The sequence below is a fragment of the Adiantum capillus-veneris genome, chromosome 3 (assembly GCF_014529385.1).
Source record: "Adiantum capillus-veneris isolate H3 chromosome 3, ASM1452938v2, whole genome shotgun sequence".
Classification (NCBI taxonomy): domain Eukaryota; kingdom Viridiplantae; phylum Streptophyta; class Polypodiopsida; order Polypodiales; family Pteridaceae; genus Adiantum; species Adiantum capillus-veneris.
In genome coordinates this window covers 40,644,332-40,664,365 of record NC_140933.1, presented here as the reverse complement: position 1 = coordinate 40,664,365, position 20,034 = coordinate 40,644,332, and the positions used below count along the sequence as shown (strand labels likewise).

General features: G+C 45.9%; 1 protein-coding gene across 1 annotated transcript in view; it reads left to right on the top strand.

Annotated features, from left to right (window-relative positions):
• The first annotated feature begins 492 nt into the window (after window positions 1–492).
• LOC147460795 (uncharacterized) overlaps window positions 493–20,034 on the top strand; it is a 59,416-nt gene continuing 39,874 nt past the window's right edge. Inside the window, exon 1 of the mRNA XM_086508499.1 lies at window positions 493–870. The gene's annotated coding sequence lies outside the window, so the exon portion shown is untranslated. The remainder of the gene's footprint in view (window positions 871–20,034) is intronic.

Below are 20,034 nucleotides of genomic sequence, written 5' to 3'. Positions count from 1 at the left end.
CAAGAAAAGATTTATCTCAAAAATTTCCTCTGAGAGTATGGTATCTAGCATGCGCATTTAATAACCAATGGATGGTGCCCTTTTTGTTAATAGCAATAGAACAATGACTAACTATTGTTGAATGTGCCTAATTTGACCATTCTAGACAGATATCACCTTCAATTTAGAGCCACCCATTGCAAGAGAGCCCTCAAAGCTCTCATTCGGTGCATTTGGTTGCTTCAGTCAAATGCAAGGAGATTTTCTCAAGAACAAGCTGCAATCTTAAGGAGAGGTGGCAAGGTCAAATCAATAAGGCGACAGATTCAAGATCATGTGCATAAGATGAAGTAGATGTTTGGTTGGGCAAGCCCTTAAAATAATTTGTTGGAAACGAAGATGTTCCAACCATGTCAAGCGGTCTCGAAAGCATGAGAAAATAAGGAGCAAAGCAGGTGTAATGTGAGTGAGCATGTGGAAGGTGTGGCCATTAGAGAAGCTTTGTAAGGATGAGATCATTTTGTGGATCTAGTTTACTTGAAAATCGGAGTTCATCCTTTGTATGTCTTTGTCTGTGTAGTGCGTACTTACTCCTGCTTTTACCTGAAAGAAAAAAGGCTCAAGTGACTGCCCTTTCGCCGAAATGTCCAACACCCTTTGGTCAGGGCGTTAGAACTGAATCAAACACAACCCCAGTAAAAGCCCATCCGACCACTTTTGAATACGGGAGAGTGTAGAGCGAGAGCCTCGCCGTTACAGATACTGCAGAAAGCATCTTCTTGTGACAAAAGGAGAGCTACATGTGTGCCATCATCAGTGAAATGTGGACTGCCAAGTCAGTGATCTGTTTGTAATAGATTGTTGACATACGCCAGAGTGTTTCCAAGTGGAGTGAGTATTTAACAGCTTTTGGTGCGTGTCCGTGTATGAGAGAGAGAGAGAGAGAGAGAGAGAGTGTTTTTAAGTCTACTAGAACGTGGTGTGGATATCCTCCGTGTATCCATGAAAGGACAAAAGATACAAAGTAAAAAAAGTTACTGTCAGGTAGTTGGGGGGATCTGGGGGGTGATACATGGTAATGGAGCTCTACTACTAGGGAGAGATGCAATCTTGTATACGTATGGCAATTTGTACACATGAGAATGAAATAGAGACTAATGCCAAAATCTGGGTGTAGTATATAATGCATGGGTGGATATGGGGTGAAGAGCCCGCATAGTATGGCCCTGGGGTTGGGAAAAGCCTGGGCCCGTTGCTGTTGTAGTAGCGTGTCTGGATCTACCTATGAAGTAGTCATGGTGCTTTGTGTCCGGGCGGACGTGGATGTTTGCGACCCCCGATCACCTCAGCCTGTTGTAAGGTGATCCCTCGGTGTGTGATGGGAGGTGGCCTGGTAGTGGGGTGCTAGAAGAAATCTGTGAGGTGTCTGTCGATCATCTCTCATGGGCGGAGGGGTTGGGGGGGAGAGGGGGGGTTGTACCTCTCGGTGCCTTGGTATCTCAACTAACAAGTGACCAATTGGTGCCAATTTGTGGACTCTAGTATCCGGGGGAGGCTGGGTTGTCTTGAAAAAAGAGCCTTGTATTTGCTTGTAATATACGGATATGCTCTACATGTGCACGGATAATGTTCCTCACTCTCCACCTCTTTTTGCATAGTTGACTTTACTAGAATGGGCAAGAAGTGGTCTTGGTAGTATTGTCTCTTTGTGGGAAGAGGTTGCTGAGGTGTGATCCATGTCTCCCGGATGCATAGCTGCCAAAGATTGTGCTTGAGTATCTTGTTTCTCTCATTGTGTGAGAGACATATGTATGGTGAGTGAGGGTCTGAAGGGGGGTAGATCATCACTGCCTAGTCCCTTGGGTCCAAACCACTCTAATACCCGTGAGTACCATAATCGGGTCTCTGCCTCAGGTGAAAGGTGTATCGAGGCCTCATCCACCTCAAAGGCTTTGCACATGAGTTTGTCTTGTGGGAGCTCTCTTATCTGTTGTATAAAGCTATTGTTTGGAATAGGGTCTCGACCACCATTGGGGGAGCGGCCAGCTCTGCTAGGATGATGTCATGTGGCACTGAATGTTTGCTATGAAAGAAACATGAGACCATGATAATTTGTGGGCGCTCTATTCGTGTCCAGAGGGAGTTTGAAAATTGATAGGCCTGGTGCCCGGGCCACGTACATCATGGCAGGAGTGACTAGTGTATCAAAAAGCCACCCTTTGGTATGGGGCTTTTGGAAGTGGGGGTGGTGGCACCTACACTCTAGCATCGTTAGGGCTACATAAACCTCGTGTGAGTTGGTCTCTGGGGGTTCATGCCATAGTGAATCTTCTTGTTGTGCCAGCAAAAGTAATTTTTGTGTAGACACATGAGTCTACTACCTCCACATGTCCTCTTGCGGCCGTGAACATTGCACGGCCTTGAATATTTTGGATGTATGGAAGATCATGACCTTGGTCTTGCCAAGGTTCACCGTGAGGCCTCTGTGTATGCAAAACTCATCCAAGACTTGTAGGTGGCCCTCGTGTGACTTTGAAAGCAAGACATTGTTGTTAGCATAAAGCATAATGTGAACTGGTGTACCTCGGAGATCTGCTTCCACCCCTCCTTCCCGTAGTACATAGTCTGATATCTTGTCGCTGTAGAGCCCAAAGAGTGTGGGAGATAGGGGGCACCCTTGGTTCACATCGATGGTGCTAGCAATGGGGTCTGATAAGCTGTTAGGGCGTCATACTCGGCATGTAGCCTGTGCATACAGATCATGGATAGTCCGTATCATCTGAGAAGGTACACCAATCTCTTGGAGGCCTTGGAAGAGTCTCTCTCTAGGGATGATATCTAAGGCTTTGCGAAAGTGACAAGGCAACAATATAGCATCCTCTTCTGAGCTTTCACGCGTCGATCAAGCATCGAAGCACGAAGATGTGAGCATTGTAGAGAAAGTGTGCCTGAATCGCGAGAGTCCGGGTCTCGTAGCCTTGTGCCCTCTGTGTACGTGGTGGGCCCTACCTCAAGTACTGCCCCATACAGTTTGGCTAGTATGATGTTGATCATTATGGTCCTATTATTCCTGGGATCTAGGGTGTCTCTAGATTTGTGGTTAGGCACAATGGTATACATAGTCCACTTCTCTTGTAGTTCCTCAACCAATGCTCGGTTGAAGAGAGGTGCTATCAAAGGGGCTATGGTGTCTACTGCATAAATCAGGTGCTCGCTTTGCAAGCCTATGTGATCGGATGATTGGCAATGCTGTAGGCGGTGGAAGGCCGCCACACCGTGTCGAATGTAAAGAGGATTGCAGTGGCAGGGCATGGCTCTAGTGGCTCTTGGATAGATCGTTGCTCGAGTATGTGGTATAGTCTCTCTACATAATCGTACGACGTGCTAGGGTCCTTGATGGGAGTTGGCGAAGGTGGCAACTTGGAGTGCCATCCAAGATGTGGCAGAGTCTTGGCTAATTAGTAGGTACTAGGTGGTATAACTCAGGCTCCCGTGCCTCCTCGAAGGCCAGACGTTTGTTGCCTGTGATGACCTTCAAGGCATCTGACCTCTCTCAGTGATCTCCAAAGCTCTTTGGGACTTTAGCCTCTTGGATAGCTCTCTGCACTTAGCATCATACAATTGGTTTTGGGGCATCATTTGAGGGGGTGGTGGTCGGCCATTGTATGTGGCATGTTGGAAGCTACTGATGGCTGATGTGTGTAAAATGAAAGATACCTGGCTGGTGAGAGTGGCCAAAGGGGCATCACGGTCTAAGTTGTGTGTGTGTGTGTGTGTGTGTGTGTCACGTGACACATCCAACCCTATGTGTCCGTGGACAAGCTACAGCATGATCAGGGTTCAATCAGTCAAGTCAGTCTAGATTTAGAAGTGATCTGGCACTTTGGTGAGTTTGTTCACAGACCGTGCATGCCCAGTCACTTAGTGTAGATGCATATCCTCTGGTTGCACATAGCATGATCATCAGTATTCCCATCAGAATCCATTAGAATCAGTTAGGGTAATTTTCCAGTGATTTTAGCCTATTTTCCCTATTTTTGACATTTTTCACTTATTAATTTAAGTGGCTTCCCAACAAAAGTAGGTAGGGCAATTTTGCTAAGTTTGTATATAAGCAAACCCAAGTTAGCACTCAATGGCAGAAGAAGCAGTAGGAGCTCCCCGCTCAACAGGCACCTTCTCAGCAAGAACCATCAAGAACTCCTTGCCTTGGCGATTTCCCTCTCCCTTGCCTTGGCGTTTTCTCCAAGCCCTAGCGTTTTCTGTTTCTAGCAGATTTCCCCCGCAAGCCTGCCTCAAGCCCCTAGCCTTGGCGTTTTCAGTTTCCCTCATCGCCAACACTCCCAGATTCCCAGGGTTTTCACTAACGCTACAAAGCTGCCAGCGTTTTTGGATTTTCAGCCTTGAGTGAAGTAGACAAGGCAGCGTTTTCAGCATTCATGAACAGCAGCAGATTCAGCCCTAGACATTGCAGAAGATCGTCATTTTCAGCCTTCAAAAACGCAGCCAAAACAGCGTTTTTAGCAACCCCAAAACAGTCCCAGATTTTCAGCCATAGCGTTTTTATGGACAGCAGATAGAAGACCGCAGATTTCAGCCCTTAGGTCATCGTCGTCATCACCGTCGTCATCGTCGACATAGCCTAGACTTGCATCAGTCTCATGCTTACCATTTGTACCAGATTGTGCAATCATAAGTAGACCACTCTCGCCGACGAGAGTGGGGCCTTCGGAGGAGGGTTTTACAATGTCTCTGGTGTCGTATCTCTCTTCTCTCTATCTCTCAGTCTCATTCACTTGCACGCACAGTGTCCATTCACTTTTGTTTGTGATCATAGCACTCTCTCATTAAGAACGGAAGGCTCTACCTTCCATAAGAACAAAAGGAACCTTGAGCACAGTTCGGAGCACTCATCTTGAGCAAAGCGCAAACATTCATTCCGCTGCACCTAATAGTGTGTGTGTGTGTGAGAGAGAGAGAGAGAGAGAGAGAGAGAGAGAGAGAGAGAGAGAGAGAGAGAGAGAGAGAGAGAGAGAGAGAGAGAGAGAGAGATGAAATGATATATTAACGTCCACAAAAGACCAAAATGACCTATGAGACTAACAAGTTACAAACTGGTGAATCTAATACAAAGTCTCTGTGCTGAAAGAAAGACTAACGTCCTAAACAAAATGTTGTAGTGAAAGTGAAATGGGGGAAAGACTAGAGACTTTCTAGTCAATACAAGTGTGCAAAACAATGAGGGATGCAAGAAGCTTAAGCTACTAAGAAGGGGATAATCCTCTAACTCAGAGTAAATCCAGCATTGGTCGGTGTCCGATCTCCTCGATGTCCGCCATGGTCAAAAACCTGACTGGGTATCCTGCGTGGCGTACCAAAATAATCCGAATCCTCCTTATGCCCTCCTCTGTAATTGTGGATGCTTGGATCTCCCTAGGTCCATTGCGTGCACGGTCAATCAGTGTGCCTCTAGTGGAGGTCGGATTCAAACTCTACTGCAGAACGTGTCTGTCTAGCTGTCTAGTGGTAATGGCTGGCCTGAAATAGTCCATGACCTGTCGGTGAGTCTGTCTCTCTGATCGCCTCAACAAGCAATCCCTATGTCTTCTCAACTCAAGCAAGAACATACCCAAGCATCTCTGATCCTGGTATCCCATAACTTTGGAAAGTGGTCCAAAACCCTACCTGAATAAGCAATGGAATTGCCCACGAATCTCATAGGATGCGGAGCAATGACATATGTAATGCAGCTCTGTTGCTGGCTCCCTATGGCATACACGACATACCCTGCCCTCAGGCGGAACTCTTCTATATCTCCCAATCTCAATCTCAAGCCGGCGTGAGGATGTGCAAATCTGGCCAATAGCACACCGCACACCCGATGTGATAAATGTGTATCCATATAACTGGGCTTGACTACAAAGCCATCTGCAGAGAGAGAGAGAGAGAGAGAGAGAGAGAGAGAGAGAGAGAGAGAGAGAGAGAGAGAGAGAGAGAGAGAGAGAGAGAGAGAGAGAGAGAGAGAGAGAGAGAGAGAGAGAGAGAGATCCATATAACTGGGCTTGACTACAAAGCCATCTGCAGAGAGAGAGAGAGAGAGAGAGAGAGAGAGAGAGAGAGAGAGAGAGAGAGAGAGAGAGAGAGAGAGAGAGAGAGAGAGAGAGAGAGAGAGAGAGAGAGAGAGAGAGAGAGAGAGAGAGAGGTGGTGGTGGTCAAATAACCCTCTGTCACCTACCGTGTCATTGGAATGGTGTTTTCTTCAAGATGAAGCACCTTCGCCTTTTACATACTCGAGCATCACGTTGGTGCAACCAAAGTTGGTCTGTGCTAGGAAGTGTGCAATGCAATGATGTGTATGCTGACAGGTGCATGGTACAGGGCTAAAGCTAGTGGGGGAGACCTCAGCAGGACAGTGGCAACGGAAATGCATGCTTAAAGTTTTTTTTTTTTAGGCCAAGGGGGGCCCTCCAAGGTGAGCTAATTGGGATGGCACATTAAGGTGTTTGAAATGCAGGGAATATACCTTGAAATGTGGTATTTGAGATGCTCCAAAAGCTGGTCTAGACAGCTCGTCAAACGGACCTTCCATGTAAAAGATATGCAAGTCCAAAGTTAGAAGACTTTGTAGATCCCTGACGGATAGGGCAAGTAAAGACAGGTGTCCAAAAATGGGATCAGTGGATACACGTGTAAAGCTCAAGCTAGTCTTTTTGGATTGCCATTCGGAGCTCAGACGGGCAAGTTATGGCCTGTGGAATATTTGCAGGGGGTCGGGTACATGCTCACCGGGCCACGTTGGTAAGCGCGCCGACATAATTTTTTTTAGCTCGCCAAGATTCTAGAAGATTGCATGCAAGGTGGGGAGCCGGCCGAAATTTGCGGCTTGTTAATCGAAGTCATGAGCACCGGGATACGCCCAGTTCAAGCTGGCAAGCAATCACGGCAGGGGGGCGAACTCGATTCTTTTTCCAGTTTTGAGACTTGACATTAAAGGTTGTGAGGTGATTGAAATGCGGCAAACTCTTCAAGGTTTGGGGCTGGCCGGGGTGTGGCTTGGCGAAAAGGGGGTTCGGCGAACTCGTGCACGTGGAGCACCGAGGCATGGGAAGCTTGCATTAAAACCCTTCCTTGGTTATAAAAATAAATGGCAATGAGAAATGAGGATGGAATTTGAAAAGTGGAAAGCTGAGGTGAGTTACACAAGCCAAATGGGCATTTTGTAATGACTTATGAGCTTATGGGGAGCAATAGCGTTGGGCGCTATTGCTCAAGAGTACTTTTTTTAGAAAGTAGGAAAAAAAGGGGAAAAGAAGAAAGAGGGGGCGACTGGCTTGAGAAGCAGAGGGTTTTTCTCAAGTGGGAGGAAGAGGAGGAGAAAGGGTTTTTTTTCGTGCGCTCGAGGAGTCGAAGCCGCACAAGATTGTGGATTGCCGTGATGCGGCTCGAAAGAGCGAAGGCCTTGTAGGAGAGGTAGCTAGTGAAGGCTACCAAGACGAAAAGTTGCTGTCGGAGCGAAGCCGAAGTTGGATTTTTGGTTGAGGCGTGTGCCGATGGAGTCGAACTTTGAGGGAGGTGTGTGCCCCTCTGTATGAAACACTGATGGCCATGGTGCGGCCTAGAGCAGACTCTACGGATTTTGTACATGGTTTTTTTCATTGAAGGAAAGCTATCATTGCCGGTTTTGGCGTCGTCTCTCTCCCCTTCCCCCTTTCTTCTTTGCTCGTCTCCAGGATGTGTGGTGCCGGTGTGTGTGAGTGTGTGCGCCCCCCCGGGCCCCCTGTGTGTGAAAGAAAGAGAGAGAGGTATAGAGATGTGGAAGAGCTGGAAGCGGGCAAGATCGGTGTGGTAGCTGTCTGAGGATTGTGCAAAGCGTGTGTGCGTTGGACGAAGTGCAGGCGGGGCCCTGCTAGTGTGAATTGGCTTTTTTGAAGGTGTTTTCGAGAGGACAGGGGTGCTATGAATACCCTGAGCTATATTGGGGCAGTTGTTTGTGTGTCGGGTGTGTTTCCCATTCCCCCTCTCCATCTTCTGGTGCCCCGACGGAGGAGCACATTGATTGCTCCCTGTTGATGTGTTTATAAGCAAAAACGTGGCAAGAGTGTTGGCCCGATTTTCAGCGGTGAAGAAGATGCGGATGAGTGGCTGGCAGATTTCTAGTTATTTATGCTCTCATTGCGAATGTGGAGTGATGAAGAAAAGTTGGAGACAGTTCCGTTGGTGTTGCAAGGTAAAGCAAACGCTTGGTTTGATGGTCTGGAAGCTGCGGATAAGCAAGATTGGGCTGGTTTTCGAGAGCGAAGAGGTGGAGCCTGTTCTCGTGGAGTGCTTGTATGAAAGGGTAATAGATCGTGGCCAAGTGGTAGGTGCCAAGAGCTTGGGGTTGGATGACAAAAGTGGACACAACGATGGTCCAGCTTTTGTGGAGCAGCTAGAGGATGACGACGGTGATATTGAATCGGGCTATGGTGAAGATGATGAGGCTACAAGCTCGAACTTTTGGGAAACGAGCGAGGAGGATAGAGATACAAGCTGGGAGACAGAATCCGAAGAGTCGATGCTGGTAAAGGTAAAGTTATCTTGTTATGTGCATAAGGATGTGGTGGTTGCCACTATAAAGGATGAGCAGGTGATAGCATTGGAGCTTGGGAATAAAGACATTCAAGTGAGGGTGCTATGCGGCACCATGCTAATGACGATGCTCATCAAGGTAGCTTAGAGCTATGGAAGGTGCTTTGATTGTACAGCAGATACAAAGGTTTCCCAAGAAGGAGAGAGTTGTTGTAGCTTAGGAAGAAGAAGAGGTTGAAGAAGATGGCAAGCAAGAGGCGTCGGATGCTGATCAAAGGGAAGAGCAATTGCAATTGCCTATGAATTGCACGGGTTCTTTTGGCCAGGAATACATTGAAGATGAAGATGATTGGGGGTTTGATGACCCAATAGGTGAGATGGATAAAGAGACACAGGTGCTTGCTAGGAAAGCTTTGACCAGAATATAAGTGATACGAGGGTCTGTCCCTCTACAGGTGGAGGTTTTTTTTGGAGAGCAAAAGTCTGCTGCTATGGTGGTGCCGACAGAGGCAGGTATGGAGGTGAGTATGGAAGTGATGGTGATCGGGTGCCTATGTTGAAAGGGTTGCCCGCTAAGTGGAGTGGTCCTTTTGAGCATGAAGAAAAGTCCAAGGGTGTGGACTTGTTCGAGCTAACAAAGGAAATTTGCATATGGTGGTTGAAGGGGATGCTGATAAACGCAGCTGTGCAGTGGATTGTCGAGCAGGTACAAGATTTGCTTGAGGAGGATCTTACATTATATGGTTGGGAGGGAGGGCATGGTATGCTCAATGTGAATGATGATGTACACTCGGAGAGTGGTGATGCTTTTGGTGGTGTTTTTTTGGAAGTGGACAATATGCCTATGGATGCTTGGAGCGATGGAAGCATGGCGAGAACAACTTATGTGGATTGTTGGCTAGATGCCTTGGTGTGGCACTATGTGAGCATGTTACAGGTGGATCAAGGGGATCAATGCCAGATGTTTGATCCAGGCGGATGATGGCAGGTAAAGCAGGGGGTTGGGCAACCCGCATGAACAAAGGCAGCAGGTAGCAAATGCCAGGTTTTGTACATATGTTAGGTGGTTTTCTGATGTGTAGAGAGTTTGTTTTGGTGTGGCAGTTTTTAAGTGCAATAAGCCTGTTTGTGGTTGAACATGAATGTTCAACAAGGGGGTGGGCAATGATGGGGCAACCAAAGTTGATTTGTGCTAGGAAGTGTGCAATGCAATGATGTGTATGCTGACAGGTGCATGGTAGAAGGCTAAAGCTAGTGTGGGAGACCTCAGCAAGACAGTAGCAACAGAAATGCATGCTTTAAGTTTTTTTTTTTAGGCCAAGGGGGGGCCTCCAAGGTGAGCTAATTGGGATGGCACATTAATGTGTTTGATATGCGGGGAATATATGTAAGGTGCAGCCGAATGGATGTTGTATTTTCTCAAGATGAGTGATCCATATTTGCTCAAGGTTCCTTTTAGTTCTTGAGCCTTCCGTTCTTTATGTAGAGTGCTATGATCACGAACAAAGTGAGTGGATACTGTGCGTGCAAGTGTATGAGACTGAGAGAGAGAGAGAAGAGAGATACGACACCAGAGACGTTGTAAAACCCTCCTCCGAAGGCCCCACTCTCGTCGGCGAGAGTGGTCTACTATTGATTGCACAAAGTGGTACAATGATGATGCATGGGAACTGATGCAACTCGGGGCTATGTCGGTGACGACGACGCGGATGGCGACAATGACCTAAGGGCTGAAATCTGCAAACTTTTAGCGGTTGTACAAAAACGCTATGTGCTGAAATTTTGGGACTGCTGAAAACGCAGATTTGGCTGCTGTTTTTGAGGACTGAAAACGCTGATTGGTCTGCTGTTTTCGGGGCTGAAAAACGCTGAGTATCTGCAGGAGGGTTAGGGCTGAAAAACGCTGTTTTACCTGTTGCAAAAACGCTGTTTTAACTGCTTTAACTGTTGTCGCTAGGGCTGAAAACGCTGGGGAAGCTAGGCGTCTCTGCTGAAAACGCTAGGCAATTGGAGGAGCTAGCGATATGCAAAAACGCTAGGGATGGAGGTTGGTGGAACGCCAAGGCGATGGGTGCTTGAGGGGTTCTTGCTGAGAGAGGGGAGTACCTGCTGCCAAAGGCTTGTTGTGCTCCTTGCTCATCTGCCAAAGGGTGCTAGCTTTGGTTTGCTTATATATTTTCTTACCCAAATTGCCCTACCTACTTTTGTTGGAAAGTCACTTAAATTAATAAGTGAAAAATGTCAAAAATAGGGAAAATAGGCTAAATGCACTGCAAAAATCCCCTAACTGATTCTAATGGATTTTGATGGGAATACTGATGATCATGTTGTGTGCAACCAGAGGATATTCATCTATACCAAGTGACTGGGTATGCACGGTCTACGAATAGACTCACAAAAGTGCCAGATCACTTCTAATCTAGACTTGACTGAAATTGACGAAAACCCTGTTAAGGTGTAGCTTGTCCATGGACACATAGGGTTGGATGTGTCACGTGACATCCCCTGCTTTTTAAAGTGAGGTACTGGTACCGAGCTGCATTGCTTCCTTGTAGTTTGCCAACAACTCTGGATAATCCTTGAAGAACTCGTCTACCCACATCGCTTCATGGGTTCCTCGATCCTTGAACTTCAAAAATAGTTGTCGCACTTGCTTCTTCGAACCATGGCGAAACCGATGCAACAACATTTGCTCTGGCTCCATGACTTCAGCTTCATCGATGATCTCCGGTTCTTCTTCTTCCGAAATGTCCTTTGGAGTCCGTGAAACACTTTTAACCAAGAAACATGGAAAACGTTGTGCATTGACCATGAGTTAGGCAACCGCAATTTCATTGAAACCTCATTTATCTTTTTAATGATTGGAAATGGACCATACATACGAAAAGACAACTTTGGACACTTCTTTCCAACTTGCTTAAGACGTTGTTTCACGATTCTTAGATATACCCAATCTTCTTTCTTGATCGAGACCTCCTGACGATGCTTGTTAGCCTGCCGTGAATAAGATTCCTGAGCTTTGCTTAGCCGAAGCTTCACACTCTCAAAAAATCTCATCCAATGACTGACTTTCAGCATTGGCATCAAGCATTTGACTGACCGAGCGAGTCAAAAGTGACTGGAACGGACGGCCAAAAGCTGCCTCATATGGAGTTCGACCAATAGCAGAAGAAAAAGAGTCGTTCAAAATAGCTTGTACCAATGGAAGATAGAGTTCCCACTGAGACTGCTGATCATGCACATATGACTTTAAAACATCAAAAGCCAACTGATTGTAAATTTCTGTTTGACCATCTGACTGTGGATGAAAAGCCGATGAAAAATTCAACTTAGTGCCAAAATTTTCAAAGAGTGCGTGCCGAAAATTGGACGTGAACTTAACATCCCTATCTGAAACAATTGACTTTGGCAAACCACAGAGGGGGTACCAATGCTTAATGAACAATTGTGCTACATCTTGTGCAGTAACTGTGGCTTTATAAGGAATCAACATGCAAAATTTGCTGAAACGATCAACAATTGTTAAACATTGAGTGTTCCTTGAATACAAACTTGGTGGTAGGTTAGTCACAAAATCCATAGAAATATCTTGAAAAGGTCCATCGGGAATAGGCAGCGGAAGCAAGAGGCCTTGCTGCTGTCCCCGAGGAGCTTTTACTTTTTGACATATAGTGCACTGTGTGACATAACGAAACACATCTTTTCGCATTTTAGGCCAATAAAAAAATCGTTCAATTTTTTCCAATGTGGTGTTCATTCCCCTGTGCCCACCCGTGAGAGAATCATGTGCATTGATCAGGTTCACTTAATCGTTTTTACCCAAATTGGAATGAGAGGTGCAGCGGAATGAATGTTGTATTTTCTCAAGATTAGTGATCTTTATTGCTCAAGGTTCCTTTTAGTTCTTAGGGAAAGAGAGAGCTTTCCGTCTTATGGAGAGTGCTATGATCACGAACAAAGTGAGTGGATATTGTGCGTGCAAGTGAATGAGACCGAGAGAAGGAGAGAGAAGAGATATGACACCCGAGAGGTTGTAAAACCCTCCTCCGAAGGCCCCACTCTCGTCGGCGAGAGTGGTCTACTTGATTGCACAAAGGTGTACAATGCATATGCAATGGACTATGCAACTTGGTCTATGCCGATGCCGATGACGACGATGACGATGACGACGACGGCTGAAATCTGAGATCTTCTAATCGCTGAATTTCGGGACTGTTTCGGTGGCTGAAAATGACTGTTTTGGCTGCGTTTTCTTGGCTGAAAAATGAGGTTTCTTAGGGTTGAAAACTGATGGTCTTTATGGGCTGAATCTGCTACACTTTAGGTGAATAATGCCGGCCTTAATTTGCTGCTGAAATCCAAAAACGCAAGGGGCTGAAATTGGTCCTTCTGTCGCCGGGGTTCTGCAAATGCAAAAACGCTAGGTTGATCTGCTGTGTCGTGATGACGTCGGGGCTGATCTGCTGTGCACAAATCGCCAAGGCTGATCTGATGCAAAGACGCTAGGTCTTCTGTGGAGAAAACGCCAGAGTAGTCGCGGAGGTTGGTCTTGCTGAGAAGTTGCCTGTTGAGCAAGGTGCTCCTGCTGCCTCTTCTGTCAGAAAGTGCTACTTGGGTTTGCTTATATATTAATTGCCCTACCTACTTTTGTTGGAAAGTCACTTAAAAATAATAAGTGAAAATAACCAAAAATAGGAAAATAGGCTAAATGCATTGGAAAATTCCCGTAACTGATGCTAATGGATTCTGATGGGAATTCCGATGATCATGCTGTGTGCAACCGGAGGATATGCATCTATGCTAAGTGATTGGGCATGCACGATCTACGAATAGACTCACAAAAGTGCCAGATCACTGTTAATCTAAACTGACTGAACTGACTGAACCTTGTTGTGGTGTAGCTTGTCCATGGACACATAGGGTTGGGATGTGTCACATGACATCTCCTCCTTTTCAAAGTGAGGTATTGGTACCGAACTGTATGGCGTCGAGGGAGATCGCCACCAGCATCCGGAATTCTGGAAGGGACTCTTCGCCGGCCCACTCTGATGTGTGGGTCGTGCGGTACTTGAACTTCATAAAGGTCTGCAACGCTTGCTTCTTTGGGCCGCGTCGAAAGCGACACAAAGTCTTCTGAATCTCCTTTCTTGCTTCAACTTCGTCTAGAGACCTGCTTCTTTCGTCTTCAAGAATCTCCATGGCTGAAAATTCCTGAAACCATCTCCAACACAAAACCATGAACATACCCATTCCATGTATAGTGAAGGAAAAAAATCTTGTCTTCTCTAAAGACTGTGTATGCAATGTAGATGAACATAGAAATGGAATGACAATCCGTTCATCAAACACATGCAAACAATGAGATCGAATCTTTTCTGTTTGATCAAAATCAATCAACTGTGGCAAATCACAATGGAAATGCCCATGCTTGGTGCTCATACTATCATGTGCTCTTTCGAAAACTGTGTCATGCCAAGGAAGAGACATGGAATGCGACTTCCTTACATACAAACTTTTCAGCTTTTCATGAACAATCCGCATACGTTCGTGCTCATCCATGAGAGAAACGTGCTCAACATACAATATGTCATGCCTAGGAAAAGGGATCACATAACGATGCTGACTAAAATACAGGAAACCTTCACGAATGAAACACTCGAACAATGCGTGCGTATCAATCATGCAAACACATAATACTTCCTGTGAGGGTTCTTTGGACCAAGGCTCGAGAGCCAAGATCGCTTCTTTTGGAATGATCGAATCGTCTTGTGGGGGTTCTTTGGACCTCGACTCGAAAGCCAAGATCGGATCTTCGTGATTGATCGAATCTACAACGAGGTTAGCTTCGCTAGGAAAAGCATCAACTAACACATCATTCTTGTGAACAATCACATCTTGTTCATGCAATTCATCATGCTTGTCTTTATCATCCAAATCATCATGCAAATCATTATCATTCAAATCATCATCATGCTTCACACAATCATGCAAATCCGGTGTGTCATGCTTTGGAGAAGAAGAGACTGAGAGAGTCTTCTTTTTTCGATCTTGTTGCATCTGTGCCTGTATTCGAGAAAAGAGTCACAACATCTCTTGCATTCTTGCTTTGGTCTCGCGATCAAATCTTGCTTGACTTTCTCTTTCTTCCTAGTCGAACTGACGCTCTATGGCTGCCATTTCTTCTTCGTAGGCCTGTCTGTCTGCTTCTCTTGCTTGGTCCAACTCCTCCATAGGAGTTAGTGCAATCTTTGTCGTAGATGGGGAAGGGTCGGAAAAACCTCCTGGTGAGGAAAATTCTTCTTCGCCTCTCTCATGCTCATCACTTCCAAGCGAAGTATCCAATCCGCTTTGAGTGATGATCATTCTGCAATCGTGGGTTCTTGTGGGTTCTTGTGTTCACGAGGAACTTGGGTTCTTGGGGGTCTTGGGTTCTTAAGTTCACGAGGAACTTAGGTTCTTGCGGGTCTTGAGGTTCTTGAGGTCCTTGATTCGTGAGAATCTTGGGTTCTTGAGGTTCTTGAGTCTTGAGGGTCTTGGGTTCTTGGGGTTCTCTTTCGCTTGCAAATCGCGTTGGAGAAGGATCTTCTCTTCACCCGAGTTCTACCCTTTCCTGCGGGCGCACCCCTTGGCGGCCTTGCGCTCACACCAAGGTTGCTTTTTCCCACGTCACGTCGATTGGCCAGTCGCTAAGTGCACGGTCCGCTCTCAATGAGTGAAAAGAGACACAAGGGGAGGCTGGACAAGCCCTTCTTTCTTGGGATTGCTGTCACTCTTCAACAAAACACGATTAGGAATCGCCACGCCCAAGTAAACTTGGTTTCGTGCGATCGCAACAAGCAAAACAATTCTTGTGGTTCTTTCCTTGAGTAATGCAGAACACTTCCAAAGCTCTGATACCAATGTTAGGTGCAGCGGAATGAATGTTGTATTTTCTCAAGATTAGTGATCTTTACTGCTCAAGGTTCCTTTTAGTTCTTAGGGAAAGAGAGAGCTTTCCGTCTTATGGAGAGTGCTATGATCACGAACAAAGTGAGTGGATATTGTGCGTGCAAGTGAATGAGACTGAGAGAAGGAGAGAGAAGAGATACGACACCCGAGAGGTTGTAAAACCCTCCTCCGAAGGCCCCACTCTCGTCGGCGAGTGGTCTACTTGATTGCACAAAGGTGTACAATGCGTATGCAATGGACTATGCAACTTGGTCTATGCCGACGACGACGACGACGACGATGGCTGAAATCTGAGATCTTCTAATCACTGAATTTCGGGGTTTTGGCTGCGTTTTCTTGGCTGAAAAATGAGGTTTCTTAGGGTTGAAAACTGATGGTCTTTACGGGTTGAATCTGCTACACTTTAGGTGAATAATGCCGGTCTTAATTTGCTACTGAAATCCAAAAACGCCAGGGGCTGAAATTGGTCCTTCTGTCACCGGGGTTCTGCAAATGCAAAAACGCTAGGTTGATCTGCTGTGTCGTGATGATGCCGGGGCTGATCTGCTGTGCACAAATCGCCAAGGCTGATCTGATTCAAAAACGCTAGGTCTTCTGTGGAGAAAACGCCAGAGTAGTCGCGGGGGTTGGTCTTGCTGAGAAGTTGCCTGTTGAGCAAGGTGCTCCTGCTGCCTCTTCTGTCAGAAAGTGCTAACTTGGGTTTGCTTATATATTAACTTAGCAAAATTGCCCTACCTACTTTTGTTGGAAAGTCACTTAAAAATAATAAGTGAAAATAACCAAAAATAGGAAAATAGGCTAAATGCATTGGAAAATTCCCCTAACTGATGCTAATGGATTCTGATGGGAATTCCGATGATCATGCTGTGTGCAACCGGAGGATATGCATCTATGCTAAGTGATTGGGCATGCACGATCTACGAATAGACTCACAAAAGTGCCAGATCACTGCTAATCTAAACTGATTGAACTGACTGAACCCTGCTGTGGTGTAGCTTGTCCACGGACACATAGGGTTGGGATGTGTCACGTGACAGTGCACTAGGCATAGACTGGAGCCACTTGAGGGCTTGATAATCTGTGCGCACTGTAAACTCTTTACCATATAGAAAATGCTTCCAATGCTTAAGAGAGTGAATGACAGACAAAAGTTCTTTATCATAAACTGAATAATTCTTTTCCGCACTATTGAGCTTCCGGCTAAGGAAAGCTACAGGACGACCATGCTACTGAAGCACAACACCTAAGGCGACATTGCTCGCATCCGTCCATACCTCAAAGGGATTATCCCAAGAGGCAAGGATAAGACACGGTGCTTCTGTCACCTCAACCTTGAGAGCTGCGAAAGCCTTAATGGCTGCCTCGGGCAAGTCTACGCGTTGACGTCGAGTCTTTACCCCTTTCAAAACATCAGTCATAGGTGCAGCAATGCGTGCAAAATTCTCTTTGTGCGAACTATATGCTTGGCATAAACCAAGAAAAGAACGCACATCATATGCAGTTTTGGGCAAATCCCAATTACGAACTTGTTCCACCTTCGCGGGATCTAGCTTGCCGCCTTATGCAAAAATGATTTAACCCAGATAAGTGACTTCAATAAGAAAAAGTTCAGACTTCTTAGCTGCAATGTACAACTGACACTCATCCAAACGAGTTAGTACTCTTTCGACATCTCTTTCATGTTGTTCCCACGATGCGGAAAAAATGAGAATATCATCTAAAAAGATGAACACACATACACCGACCATATCACCGAAATGACCTACCATGAGACGATTGAATGTACCCGCGGCACCTGTCAATCCAAAAGGCATAAAATATACTCCCATTGCCCTCGCTCGGTGCGAAAGGCGGTCTTGAAAATGTAGCCTTTGATACCCGTATCTGATGATATCCACTTTTGAGATCGACCTTGCTGAAAACCTTTGCCCCATTGAGCCTATCGAGGATATACTCAATGCGAGGCATCGGAAAATTGTTCTTGATGGTCATCTTGTTTAATGCCCTGTAATCAACACACAAACGAGACGAACCATCTTTCTTGCGAACAAACAAAATAGGAGCAGCAAAAGGACTTACACTAGGGCGTATGAATCCTCTAGCCACCAACTCGGTAAGTTGTCGCTCTAACTCTTCCTCCTGTGTCTTGTTCAATCGATAGGGAGCCTTACTGATAGGCTGTGCTCCCTCCATAAGCTCGATGCGATGGTCCTCCGGTCACTCGGGTGGGAGACGAGGTGGAAGATCATCCTGCAAAAAGAGATGTTTAAACTTCGTAAACAACTCTGAATACTTAGCTGGAGCCTGAATGCTCTGGGAAACTGGAGCAGCATAGACAAATGCCGCTTGTGCTCCTCGTCGTAATTCACGCTTTACCTGCATATGAGAGATGAGAGGCAAAGAATGCAAGCCCTTCTCAGCACGAATGATGAGGGGGGAATCAGTTTCGGCATGTAAAGTGAGAGTGTTAGCCTCCCAATCAATGAGAGGATTGAGTTCACGAAACCATCTTATGCCCAAAATCATATCACATCCTGAGAGAGGAGACAAAAAAAATTTCCTACTGAAAGAAGCTTGTTGAACGGTAAACATCTCATCAAGGCACTCCTTCGTGATGAGAGAGTCCATACCAGGAGCGAAGCCAGAAACCTCGAGAGGAGATTTCTAACTAACCTCTAGGCGGGCTCTCTCTACAAGAGGGAGACTAATCACATCATGCATACTGCCTGGATCAAGCAATATGATAAAACGCTGACCTTTCACATGACCATAACACTTCATGAGGGACTCATCAATGTGTGTGTCAGAGTCGAGAGAAGATGCAGGTTGGTTTGTGATAGTGCTTGTGGTTGCTGTGGGTGCCTTTTGTTCTTTAGGTGGGACTATCTTAGGACAGGCCTTCTTAATGTGACCCTTGATGGGACATTGAAAACATCTACCTTCTTTAGCATAAATCACTTGTTCTTCAGCCGTGATCTATCCTCCTACAATTCCTTGTGCAACTTTTTCATATGGGGTTAGCTTAGGTTTTGCAGGTGCTTTAGCTTTATCCTTAGATTCATTGTTAGAGTTCTTTTCCGAGGAATTAGAGGAAGAAGGGCTAGAAGAATTACTATTCCTACCATTCTTACCGTTCTTACCATTCTGTGTGTTGTGAGAATTCTACGGGTTCCTTGAGAAGTCTTGTTTTCCTTAGGCTTTCCTTTGTTGTGCTTCATCTCGTGTGCGAGAGCAATTGTTGCTAAATTGGGTTTATCTTACAGAAAAATAATTCTGAATGAATTATTGGATTTATAAGTGAGAGGATTTTCTCACTTGGAACACCAGGAAAAATAATTCTAAATGAATTATTGGAATCTTAAGTGAGAGGGTTTTTCTCATTGGAGACATCAGAGTACAGAGTATTCCTAGTGCGTCATTCAAAGTAATGACGATAGCACTGTGAACGAGAATATCTGTAAGGCCACAAGGAACGGGTACTTCTGATGCGTCACATCGGATGGGTGACAGGGAGCATCGGGAAGAAGTATCCGACCATCCGGGAACGGACATCTCTGATGCGTCATAGGATGGGTGACATACAGCATCGTGAAGGGGATTGTACCGTAAGTTCGGTAGGAAAGGACTAGGTGATGGGTATTCCTGATGCGTCACAAGGTGGGTGACGGGTGCATCGGAAAGGGGATATCCATAGTCGAGAGGAAATCCGAACTGGAAAGAGGAATACGCGTAAAGACGCAAGCACAAGAATAAAGATGGGTTCTGAGAAGCTTTTCTTAAAAAGCGGAAAATTTGAACGAGTTTTCCGGGAAGAGCAAACGCTTTCCCTCCAGGAATCTATGTTTGCATTGCATTCGTGTATGTGGTTGCTTCCAGGGACGCATGGGAAGTGCTGTGAAAGCATTGATTTTAACTTATAAGGTTTTATTGAGTTTTTGGGCAGGTTCAGACCAATTTTAAAAATATGCCGGCCGTCCACTTAATAAGTGGGCAGCCACTTAGAAAATAAAGCAACAAAACGAGCCAGCGAATTCTCTCTCCCTATTTCGGGTAGAACAGAAAAAAAAAAAAAAAACGGGTGTGATCTCTCCGCGAGCAGCTATTCGTGCCGTGGGGAAGGAGCTATAAAAGCACCACATGCCCTCACCGAAGGGAGGTTGCCAGCGCCAGCAAGAGAAGACTCTGCTGCTAGAAGACGCGAGAGATCGCGAGACTAAGAAGCACGGAAGTCGCTTTTCTCGCGCAAGAGCGACAGGTACCTATTGTGGAATTCGCCATACGAATTATTGTCGTGTGTTTGCGTGTGTGTTTGCAGGTACTTCATCGCGAAGGAGAAGCGAGAAGGCTTCGGCCTACGCTTGGGAATTCCGGAAACGGAATTCAGAAATTGTCTGCGGAGTCTCAACTCCGAGTACAGACGGAAAAAGGATTGAGAGCTTGTCTCTCAAATTTCCCTTATGGGAAGGAACGACCATCGAGTCAGAGATTTAGAACGGAGGGGTTTTCTCCGGTTCTTGTGCTTGTAAAAAGATTCTCCCT